Source organism: Thermobia domestica, chromosome 18 (assembly GCF_964235325.1).
Source record: "Thermobia domestica chromosome 18, izTheDome1.hap1.1, whole genome shotgun sequence".
NCBI lineage: Eukaryota > Metazoa > Arthropoda > Insecta > Zygentoma > Lepismatidae > Thermobia > Thermobia domestica.
The window spans coordinates 52,446,221-52,458,784 of record NC_137471.1 but is presented as its reverse complement, the minus strand read 5'-3'; the positions used below and the strand labels follow the sequence as shown (position 1 = coordinate 52,458,784).

At 37.3% G+C, this 12,564-nt stretch overlaps 1 protein-coding gene across 1 annotated transcript in view; it reads right to left on the bottom strand.

The window, feature by feature from the left end:
- Positions 1-12,564, bottom strand: part of LOC145675467 (tektin-B1-like) — a 152,037-nt gene that overhangs the window by 30,705 nt on the left and 108,768 nt on the right. The window lies entirely within an intron of this gene.

The window sequence follows — 12,564 nt, the reverse complement described above, 5'->3', positions numbered from 1 at the left end:
TTACCTTTGGATTTTCCCAATTCACACTTTGTTTGTGACAAACAATGCAAAATTATTCGAAAATATCAGTTAGATAACGGTGTGAACTGCACTGTACTGAAAAAAAAAAATGTTTGACACACCTTTGGAGTAAAATATACATACACGAAATGCATCAAGGGATTCAGTCATACGTTACACTTTCCTGTGTATTCCTTTAAGTTTTCACTCCAATGACAGTTTATCTGGGCAAAATAATTGTTAATCTTACAATTATATTAATATAATAATAATAATAATAATAATAATAATAATAATAATAATAATAATAATAATAATAATAATAATAATAATAATAATGTCAATAGATAGATGTCATTGAACCGAACAAAAGCACATATTTAAGGGAAAATTCTCCTGCGTAGTGTTTGAGAAAATTGACAAAAATGATTTTTTTATGGGGTTTAATGATTTTTCATTCGTGGTCAGTTATACTGGGCTCCTAAACACACGTCTGTGAAGTTGTCCCGCCCACCTAACGAATTTTTCTTTTTCTTATCTACATCGTTAGTTTATCGTTAGTTTACGTTAGTTTTGCTAAAACCATCGTTAGTTTCGCAAAAATAGTTTCCCGCCAACTGTGAATTACCCGCCCATATTGAATTCTCATAAACTTCCAACTCATATCGTTAGTTTACGTTAGTTTTGCAAAAATAACGATTTTATTCGAGAAATAAAGGTTCCCGCCAAATGTAAAATTCGCCCGCCCATAAAGAATTAAAGTAAATTTCCATCTCACATCGTTAGTTTACGTTAGTTTTACTAAAACTATCGTTAATTACGCAAAAACAACGATTTTATTCGTAAATAAATAGGCAGGCCAACTTCACGGTTCCCCTCCCGCAGATGAATTTCAAAACTTTTTTCTATTACATCGTTAGTTTATGGTTAGTTTACGTTAGTTTTGCTAAAACTATCGTTAGTTTCGCAAAAAGAACGCTGTGAATTAGCCCGCCCATATTGAATTCTCATAAAATTCCAACTCATATCGTTAGTTTACGTTAGTTTTGCAAAAATGACGATTTTATTCAAGAAATAAAAGTTACCGCCAAATGTAAAGTTAGCCCGCCCCTGAAGAAACTTCATAAACTTTCACCTCATATTGTTAGTATATTTTTAGTTTACGTTAGGTTCGCCAAAACTATCGTTAGTTTTGCAAAAATAACGATTTTTTCAAAAAAATAAATGTTCACGGTTCCCCACCTACAAACAAATTTCAAAATTGTTTCACTTCGCATCATTAGCTTATCGTTAGTTTACGTTAGTTTTTCTGAAACTGTCGTTAGTTTCGCAAAAATAACGATTTAATTCGACAAACAATATTCTCGACAGTGACGTAGCCGGAATTTCGTTTCAGGGGATCCGGAGTCCTTCCCAGAAACTGTTTGATAATTTGTAGTGGGTACGTAATTTTAGGCTATATTTTAAGAACCCTTACAAATTTGGGGATCCAGAGGTCCTATCGCGGAAAATTTTTGGCAATATGTAGAATGGAAATGCAATTTTATGTTTTATTTTTACAACTTTTAAAAATTTCTGGGGGTCCAGGCCCCCCAAATTTCTTTCACATCATATCGTTAGTTTATCGTTAGTTTACCTTAGCTTTGTTAAAAATATCGGTAATTTCGCAAAAATACAGTCTTCTGCCAACTGTAAAGTTAGCCTTCTCATAAAGAATTTCCATAAATTTCTACATCACATCGTTAGTTTATCGTTAATTTACACTTGTTTGCTAAACCTATCGCTAGTTTCGCAATAATAAGAATTGTATTCGAGAAATAATGATTCCCGTCATATCTGAAGTTAACCCACAAATTTTCACTCCATATCATAAATTAATGTCGGGTTTACTAAAACTATCGTTGGCTTCTTTTAAATGTACTTTTTATTCAAAAATAAACGTGCAAGTTATTAGAGATAGTAAAGCATCCTCGACTCTCTATGACAATAACATATGGAGTATACATTTCTGCCTGCTTTAAGGGTTATGACCAGCTTCTGCTTATTTTATTTTCCCTAGTACTAGTTGGCATCACTAGCTCGAAAGCAAGTAACCTCTCATTTCAACTTGCACTCATAAAATACGAAAGTAAAATATGTACACTTACCGTAGGTCTTGATAATGCAAATTGATGAAAGTGATCCTTATCCACATTGAAGTTTTTCATAAGATGGTGATGTAGTTCTTTGTTGAGCGATACCATCTTTTGACCACACGCCACAAAGGTTTGGCTGACTCCTCACATATCTAACTACTGAAACCACTGTTGAATATTAAGGCAACAGATTTTCTGATATCACACTTGCAATTGTTTCAACAACATTATTTATTGTTGCCGACAGGTTTTCCAGGTTCCTTACTACCGAGTTTTATCATGACTGTCCTGACATGTCCAGGACCTGAGCCAAGGGCGCCGCTTTCTCCGTAAATTTGGGGAGGGGGCAATTCAGATGCAGAAGGTATATATATATATATATACAGGGTGTTTAATAAGTAATGGTCATAAATTAAACCGTAGATAGTACACGCCAAAACTAACAAAAAAGTCTTAGTAAACATGTGTCCGCAAACTCTTCGTAACGGAGATAGGAGCTGTCGAAAGTATGGGAAAATGAAGTTTAGAGACGAATATCTCAAAAAGTATGAATTGGACAGAGGGCGGTCCAATGAATGACTATCGAAGTCAGACCTGCGCTGTGCAGAAATGCATGGTTGATAACTCTGCAATGCGCGCGCAAGGAATTCCTCAAAGGAACGGAAGGATTCCCGGAAAATTGTCCAAGGAAAGGGGGCTCGAGATGGACATCGATGGCGAGTCTATGCACCATTAAGTAATTCATAAGTCGTAGTACCAGGTCGAAAGCTCGAAAAGATACAAAATGGCGGACAATGTTTCAACGTTTACGTGCCATGTGTGGTTGCATAACCAGCAGGAAATGAGAGAGGCAATCGAAGAAATGTGGTGGTGCATGTTGTGAACTACTTCAGAGCACATTCCTAAGACGAATGCACATGTACAGAGTAGTCTTTTACTGTACCAATACCAAGGTAAAACAAACGATGCGCGAAAATGAATGGAATGACTGAAAGGAACACTGGTAGAACATGCAAGTCAGCTGGAAATACTGAATCGGGGTTGCAACAGACGTTGAGCTCACCTTGGGTGCATGATGTTGCGGGTTCAAATCCGCTGAAGTGCCCACTGAATGCAGTGGTTCTGATCCCAGATTTTCCAAATCGAAGGCCCCGTCCTTCGAAGCTCCTAAGCTCGTTAAAACAACAATAACTCAATCAATCGAGCGCCTGTAGGTTGCTCATTATTTGGTTCATCCCCTGTACGCATACGTAAAGAAAAAAAAAACTGTGCACGCAGTTCTTGGTAAGCCAGAAAATATGGAATGGAAGAACACTACATTATTTCGATTACAGACGTGAATTGGAAACACGCTTGCCTTTCCACGTTTGTTTATTATGTTGCCTGAAGGGTTCTGCTACAGGTCTATATGCTTTCGTCGTACCGGAGTAGTCGCTTGGGAGAATGATTCAGAGGGTAGAGGTTCGTTGTCTTCACTTGTCTTTCTCGCCTACAGTCAATGTAGTAGTTCTGTGTGTTGAAGAGGTGTGAAATGCGCGTGCCTTTACATTGTTGTGGATGTACTTACTTCACCGTATTGCGGGGAACAGTGCAATAGTTTCAGTAGTGTTACAAAGCCACGGGGATACTATTGTGCAGTGTTAATTAGTGCTATTAGTGTGTTGCTAAATTATTTTTTACCCTGTCATTGATACAATGTACAGTAATATTGAGTATGCTGACATGCACTTTATGTACAGCAAAGCAAACGGGAATGAAGTAGAGGCCGTTGATTTCTCCAACAGGATTTGCCGCTGCTACTCGAAGATATACCTCTCGATAGGTGTCAGCGACTGTGGTTTATGCATGATGGAGCGCCAGCACATTTCTTTAACCGTGTCAGAGAACATTTACATGCCCAATTCGGACGAAAGTGGATAGGACTTGGGGGTCCTATTGCTTGGCCACCGCGCTCCCCGGACTTAAATCCTTTAAATATCTTTTTCTGGGGCCATGTTAATTCGCAAGTTTATTATACCCCTGTTGCAACATTAGAAGGCCTTCGAGGAAGGGTGGAACAATGTTGCGGACATATTCAACAGGATGCCGATATGTTATCACGCGTACGTGGATCTTTGAGAAGACGGATACGACCATGCATTAGCATGAATGGACGATACTTCCAACATTTACTTTAATGATAAAGGTAAGTTAATTTCTCATGCATCTCTTCTGTGGTTACACATCTGGATAATTACTGTTACCTTACGATTAATACTGTACACATTACCAACATGACGATTTCTGTTTGTTGATGTCTATCATTTTTTGCTTCTTGTAATACACTTGCGCATTCAACATGCGGAATGTTTCAGATTCGCCACCCACACACTCGAATGTTGTCATGTTTTTCCCATTGCAATCCAGTTTGCGGATATTCGTTACGTTAACTGCTTAGCACATAATTCTTCATCAGTGCCTTGCATACCATTTGATGTATCTAAGTGCTGCCAACACGCATGCATTAGCTGCACTGCAACTTGTACGTATGCATTAGTTGTAGGAATTCTTCCTGGAGCCATTTACAACGTACATCACCACACTTCGATTGCTTCTCTCAATTCCTGCTGGTTATGCAACCACACACGTCACCTAAACATTGTCCGCCATTTTGTATCTTTTCCAGCTTTCGACCTAGTACCACGACTTATGAATTACTGGTGGATAGACTCGCCCTCGATGTTCATCTCGAGCTCCCTTTCCTTGGACAATTTTCCGGGAATCCCTCTGTTCATTTGGGGAATCCCTTGCGCGCACATTGCAGAGTTATCAACCATGTATTTCTGCATAGCGCAGGTCTGACTTCGATAGTCATTCATTGGACCGCCCTCTGTCCGGTTCATACTTTTTGAGATATTCGTCTTTAAACTTCATTTTCCCACACTTTCGACAGTCCCTATCTCCGTAACGAAGCGTTTGCGGACACATGTTTACTAAGGCTTTTTTGTTAGTTTTGGCGTGTACTATCTATGGTTTAATTTATGACCATTACTTATTAAACACCCTGTATATATATATATATATATATATATATATATATATATATATATATATATATATATATATATGAGGATTTTAAGACAAATTGCATTCAAATTATATTAAATATATTATATTCATAAATACAATAGGGGGCCACATGAGCTTAGGGGGGCTCAGGCCCCCCAGGATCGGCGCCCTTGACCTGAGCGGATGTCTTTGTGAAAAAAAACACATCAGCTATTTATCATAAAAGCAAGAATCTATTAAAGTAGGGAAGTGGTATGTTTTGTTGACACCCTGTTGTTTAAAGAAAACATACAAACAATAAATCTAAATAAAGCGACATTTTTTGAGAGGTGCATTGTTAATAAAGAAAACAAATCATACTTCATTATACTTCTTTGTGAAAATAAAACCTAAAATTGCCTTTCCAGTCTATACATTGCCAAAAATTTTCCGCGCTAGGACATCTGGATCCCCAAAATTTGTAAGGGTCCTTAAAATATAGCCTAAACTTGCATCGCCAGTTTACAAATTGCCAAAAATTTTCCGGGAAGAGCCATGGATCCCCCAAAACGAAATCTTGGCTACGTCATTGTTGAAAACATTGTTTGTCGAATTAAATTGTTATTTGTGCGAAACTAACCATAGTTTTAGCGAAACTAACGTAAACTAACGATAAACTAATGATGCGATGTGCAAGAATTTTGAAATTTGTTTGTGGCTGGGGAACCGTGAATATTTATTTTTTGAATAAAATCGTTATTTTTGCGAAACTAACGATAGTTTTGGCGAAACTAACGTAAATTAAAAGTATACTAACAATATGAGGTGAAAGTTTATGAAGATTCTTTAGGTGTGGGCTAACTTTACATTAGGCGGTAATTTTTATTTCTCGAATAAAATCGTCATTTTTGCAAAACTAACCATAAACTAACAATATGAGTTGGAATTTTATGAGAATTCAATATGGGCGAGCTAATTCACACTTGGCGGGAAATTATTTCTAGTATAAAATCGTTATTTTTGCGAAACTAACGATAGTTTTAGCAAAACTAACGTAATCTAACGATAAACTAACGATGTGATGGAAAAAAGCTTTGAAATTCATTTGCGGGTGGGAAACCGTGAAGTTGGTCTGCCCATTTATTTACAAATAAAATCGTTATTTTCGTGTAATTAACGATAGTTTTAGTAAAACTAACTTAAACTAACGATGTGATAAACTTATGAAAAAATTTTGAAATTCGTTTGTGGGTGGGGAACGTTGAAGTTGGCCTGCCTATTTATTTTTTGAATAAAAATTTATTTTTTCGAAACTGACGATAATTTAAACAAAACTAACGTAAACTTACGATGTAGATAAGAAAAAGAAAAATTCGTTAGGTAGGCGGAACAACTTCACAGACGTCCTAAACACGCTGTAGGCTATATTAAGGTAAAACTGATAGTAAAACACACCCTCTTTTAAGCTTTTCAAAATGATACCAGCAAGGGGACAATATACAGAGTTTTCAAAACAACACCAACAACGTTTGGGATGTGATTCCTGACACCAAGATAAGATATAAAGTATAGACAATTTGGGTGCAGAAATCTGTCATTTCGGAGTTGTAGGCTGCCAAAAACAGCGTACTTTAAATATATGCCCGTAGTTAAACTCCCTCTATAAAAATTGTTGCGTCAGTACCGCAGGATTCTGAAATAGGACCGTTGTGTGAGCGGGGCGACCGGGGCGATCGCCCCGGGCGCCGCGACCAGTGGGGCCGGGAACAAATCAATAAAATTCAAGTAATTCAGATTACGTTGGTAAATTATTTTTTTTAAAAAGTTAATGTTAGTTCACGCCACGGCTAAGTAAAATTACCGTTAATGTAAAACATCATCTAGGATTATTCAACGGGAACTCTTTCCAGCCCTCTGTGAGAAGAGTTTTATCTTGAAAAACTGACCGACATCTGCTACTACTTGCTCCTTATCCGTATAACAGTTTGGTACAAACTGAAGAAACCAGTAGAATTCAATAACATTTCTTTATTCCTATTCCGTCCAAGAAATGCTCAAGTAATATCACAATAACTACAATTACTAGTATAATACTACAATTATCTGCTTATTTTGGCACCACTTGATAATAACCGGTTAGCATCACAAATACAACTTTGCACGTACTTTCCAATCGATAACAGTAAAACTATATTTCAGTCCTTCAATTCTATACTGAACTAATACAACAACTGTGTTTATTAACTATCAGGGACGTAGCCATGAAGGGGATTCAAGGGTCCCTCTTTACTAAAATGGAAAAATAAATCTTAATAAAATTCAAATTTAGGCTATTCTATATTGGTTTAAACTGAAAATAGTTTTTAAACAATCATTACAATGCAATTTTAACGTTTAATTTTTACAAAAAGTTTCGAGGCGTACTGCCGGACCTCGTGTACTTGGGGGGGTAGGGGGCTTTAATATTTGTATACGTATATGTATATTCTATGCTACCTATATATGTATATACTTATATGTATATGTATATGTATATGTATATAGGTATTACCATGTTTAGTGATGAGCAAATGCAAGACCAAGACCAAGACCCGGGTGGTCTTGGTCTTGGTCTTGGTCTTGCACATGCGGTCTTGGTCTTGGTCTTGCAGTGGAACCCTCGGTCTTGGTCTTGGTCTTGGTCTTGCACACCTAGTCTTGGTCTTGGTCTTGGTCTTGCACACCCAGTCTTGGTCTTGCTTGCAAGAGTCTTGCAAGTTTTGCTTTTAAGAAATCTATGATTTTCATAAGTAAATTTTACTCTGGATATAAGGGATAATAAATCCTACATTGCGTCAATAGTGAGGGAAATACAATGTATGTTTCTAAATGTAATATAGGGCCTATTTTTCCTTCGTGTAAGTGTGATGATACTGTACAACATAGGCGATGACCTTTACTTTTTTTTTTTTTTTTTCAATGGGTGATCACGCTTCACTACTTATAAGATAAATCACAACATTTCGTAATATTTTTATGTTTTAACAGATCCAATACTCCACTGGTTCCCAAACTGGGGAGGCTATCCCTGACAGTGAGACGCATGAAAGAAAAGCAAGACGGCACAAATTACTGAAATACCATAAATTGCAAAATTATTTTTACACTCTAAAGGCGTCAGATTTTTTTTCTTTCCTACCACGATTAGCTCATCTTTGTATTGAACAATCTCCCAATTAAATATTGAAATTTTGTTTTACTGATTCTAATATGTACTGTATGGGGCAGAAATAAGGACATACGCAAAAACGATGAAACAGACTTTCGAAATGTGGGCATGGAGAAAAAAGGAGAGAATCAGCTGGGTTGAACGGAAAACGAATGCGAAGGTTTTAGAAATAGTAGCAGTAGGGGAGAAAAGAAAAATTTTAGATGTAATGAAGAGGAGGACATTGGCTGAGGAGGAACTGTATTATGAGAGACGTGCTAGAGGGAGGGGGCGAAGGAGATCGTAGTTGAAGAAAGATATTAAGACAGAAAATTGCTACGTTAAGACGAAGAGACTAGCTGAGGACCACAGTCATCGAAGCTTCTCAGCTGCAGCAAGTGACCTGCCAATAATGGCAGAATAGCTATTATTATGACGATGACGATAAGTTTTGCAATATTGACCAAAAAAGAGAGAACAAATTAAAATAATAATAATTAAGCCTCTTAATATTTTAGAATATGAAATGAAATTAAATTTGTGAGTTTTACGTCCTACGATTATGCCGGCTAGGCTAAAGGAGACAGTGATGATGAAAAATGAATGAAAATGGTGGAAAGAAGAAAGTGGGAGGAAACGGGAGAACCACGAGGAAACCCACGCACATGGTGTAGTCCACCACAAAGTTCACTTGGCGGGGGCTGGGATCGAACGCGGGACACCAAACACCAGAGCTGAACGCTCTACCACTGAGCCACCGCGGCCCCAATATTTTAGAATAATTTGAGTGAAAACTGAAAACGACTCAACTGTCTGTCTTTTTTTATATATATATACTCAATTTATATAAATACTTTTGACCTACATTAGAAATACATAACAACGGCATCAAACTTCAAGTTATTTGAAATAAGTACGAAACCACTCTCAGTTGTGAATATAGATTATTTATTGTTGTATAATGTTATATCGTTGAATCCTAGATATGCCGTATACTTAAGGGGGCTATAAGTTATATTGATAAACAATTATTCAACGTATAAGCATCCACCTATGAAATCAAACTTGCGGTCACATGCGCTAAGTTTTTGTCAATGTCATGAAAATGTTATTTCAATATTAATTTTATAAGTACACATTAAAAATTTCCAACGGATGCTTGAACCTCAGAGCCAAGGCCATATCCATGTAGTCGGCACCTATGGTGTACGGAACTGCCGATGTTCAATGCTACATTTCCCGTTAGTTTTGGAAGAAGAACACCATTCATATGTTTTTGAAATGAAATTAAATATCTACTTTAACGTCCTACGATTATAACACTGAAGCTAAGGGAAACAGTGATGATGAGAAATGGTGGAATGAAGAAAGTACGAGGAAACGGGGAAACCCACGCACAGGGTGTTTGTTCACCAAAAAAGCTCACATAGCGCAAGCTGTGATCGAACCAGGGCCCCATGTACCAGAGGTGAACGCTTTGCCACTGAGCTACCGTGTCTATAACATGCTCTAGTTTATTTTTGCTTATCCACTTCTTATGGACACAACTATTCTTCATATGATTTCCCAAAATCCAATCATGGGCCGTCGTGAATGATCAAATGATGACCAAAGTAAATCAGACACTGAAGTTATTATAGCTTGTAACAATTCATAGAATGATGCTGTCGGACGTCTCGTAAACAACCGATTTCCGGCGGTATTTTTACTGGAGCCAAGAAGTTCACGTGAAAGATGTAATGATTTTTCTTCTTCCTGTTTACATTCTATAAAAAATTCAAATAGTGTTGGTACTTGTGCAAGACTCTTGCGCAAGAGTCTTGGTCTTGGTCTTGGTCTTGCAGGTATGGTCTTGGTCTTGGTCTTGGTCTTGCATCCCTTGGTCTTGGTCTTGGTCTTGCATCGGGATTCCTGGTCTTGGTCTTGGTCTTGGTCTTGGTCTTGCATGCAAGACTCTTGCAAAAACTGCAAGACCAAGACTCTTGCGCTCATCACTAACCATGTTGATGTGTATCAAGTTCAAACTAAATAAGAATGACACTCGATTTCAATAATTCAAAACATGTCTTCATTAACTTTAACGTTTTAACTACAAAAGCCATGTACTTTAAAAATTGACATAATACTAACTTCTTTTGCCTTATATTCCATATTTAAATCTACGAGTACAGAATAAACTCCAATTGTTTTTTGTAACAGATTAGGGGGGTGCTAGGAATTTTCGTCCCCGGCGCATACAACCCACGCGACGGCCCTGTTTTGAAAATGAATTTTTGGATAGCGAACATATTACATTTTAAGTGGTCTTGACTCGACTTCGGTAGGTCCCATAGTATTGGAGCTATGGATCTTTAAAGTTAATTTTTTCATGTTTTCGGCAATCAATAACTCCGAAAGGAAGCATTTTTGTGCCCAGGTTGGTGTTTAATTTTCGTCTTATCTTGGTGTCAGAAATCACCTCCCAAATGTTGTCGGTGTTGGTTTGAAACACCCTGTTCACTACGATTAATGATATATAGGTGATAGCCTAAGAATTAATTATCATTAACTCTTGTTTGTTTGTTTATTGAAGTTTAGGGCTCCTTTCCAGCATCTAACTCCAGATATTGTTTATTAACCCTTTGACTACCAACGGAATACATGTGTCCCATACGAAAAATTCAAACATCGTTGGAAATTTGTTTTTAAAAAAATCTTTAAAAAAATACACATTGACAACCTCCCTGGTCCGTTTCTAAACTTGGGGATGTTTGTGTGAACACAGAGAAGTTACCTAAAACTCACTATCTGAAATGAGTGGGAACGTAATATACTACTATGCGAGAGGTAATGATTTGGTTCATGATATTACGGGGAATTCAATATCTGAATAACAACTCAAGATTTTGATAATTAAATAACTGTTGTATTTTCATTACTTGGTGTAAGTAAGTGTAAAGTGGCGTGTGCTAATTCGGGTAATTAGAAGTTTGCCAGATCTAACATTGCATACCGAACATTGAGCTGTCGACTAATGTTTAGAAAGTAGCACATACCTCTTGGTGTTCTGCTCTGCTACTCCTGCAAGCGCTGGTCCAATGATTCCTTCCTATCGTCAGGCCACAGGCTGGGCGGTGTCTCGCTGATGATCTCTCCACTGGATGGAACGGAGGTTCGAACTACGAACAAGCTGCGATCTATTTTGAATGCGCCGAAGTTCTGTCAACGGCTAGCATATTAATTATCCTTCGAAACGTATAATGAACTTTCAGAGTTTGTCTAGTGAAACGTTTATCGCGTAACTTAAGGAAAGCTGTTACTAGACATTCTATTAGATAGAATCTTTTAACTTCAATCTCCGACTCTCTGTCTCCGACTATCACGACTGACTCGATCTCTCCAGTCTCCACTCTCCGTCAAACTCTCTCGGTCGAACTCTCTCCGTCAAACTCTCCGCTTCGAACTCTGCGGTGACCTCTGGTCCTCCTGGTTTTGTGGAACTTCCTCTGATTTGGAATCTGCCGTTTCTGCATGACGTCAGAGGCGTGTGCTCTTTCTTGTCTAGGAAACCCAGTCGTTTCCTCATTGTGGTCGACGACTGGCAATTCTTGGAATGCTTCGACTCACGATTCCTTTTCAATTCTAACATACCCGAGAAAGTGTCTGGTGTTCACAAACATCTTACAAATTTACTTACAATGAATTCTGACAATTCTTTCCGATCAGACATTAATTGGATTTTAACTTTAATTTCCTATCATGAAAACAATTTGCTAAAGAAAGCGTGCTACATACCATCGTTACATAAGTTTTAAAAGCAATGACTACAACGTTTATGTAATTTGTTTTTCCATTTATTATTGTTTCCCTGTTACTTTGCTGTTTTTATATATCTTAAAACTCAAAATTTAAATCTTTAATAAAATATGATTAACTAAAATATACTTGAAATAAATAAGATATACGTGCTCTGCCACAATATTGTTCTCCCATCTGCTTTGATGTGACCAGGAGACTGTGTTTAGTTTCCAAAACTGTGTACAGATGTCAGGAATATGCCACATTAAAGGAGTCGTACATGAAAAGAATGTTCACATTAAAAAATGGTAGTCAAAGGGTTAAACCAAGTACGATGACTGGAAATAAAGTAGTGATAATTCAGGCAGAGCAGTTAATACACTACGTATTGAAGTTATGTCTAAATTCCATCACATCTCTTCAACATAAGCTAAGCTC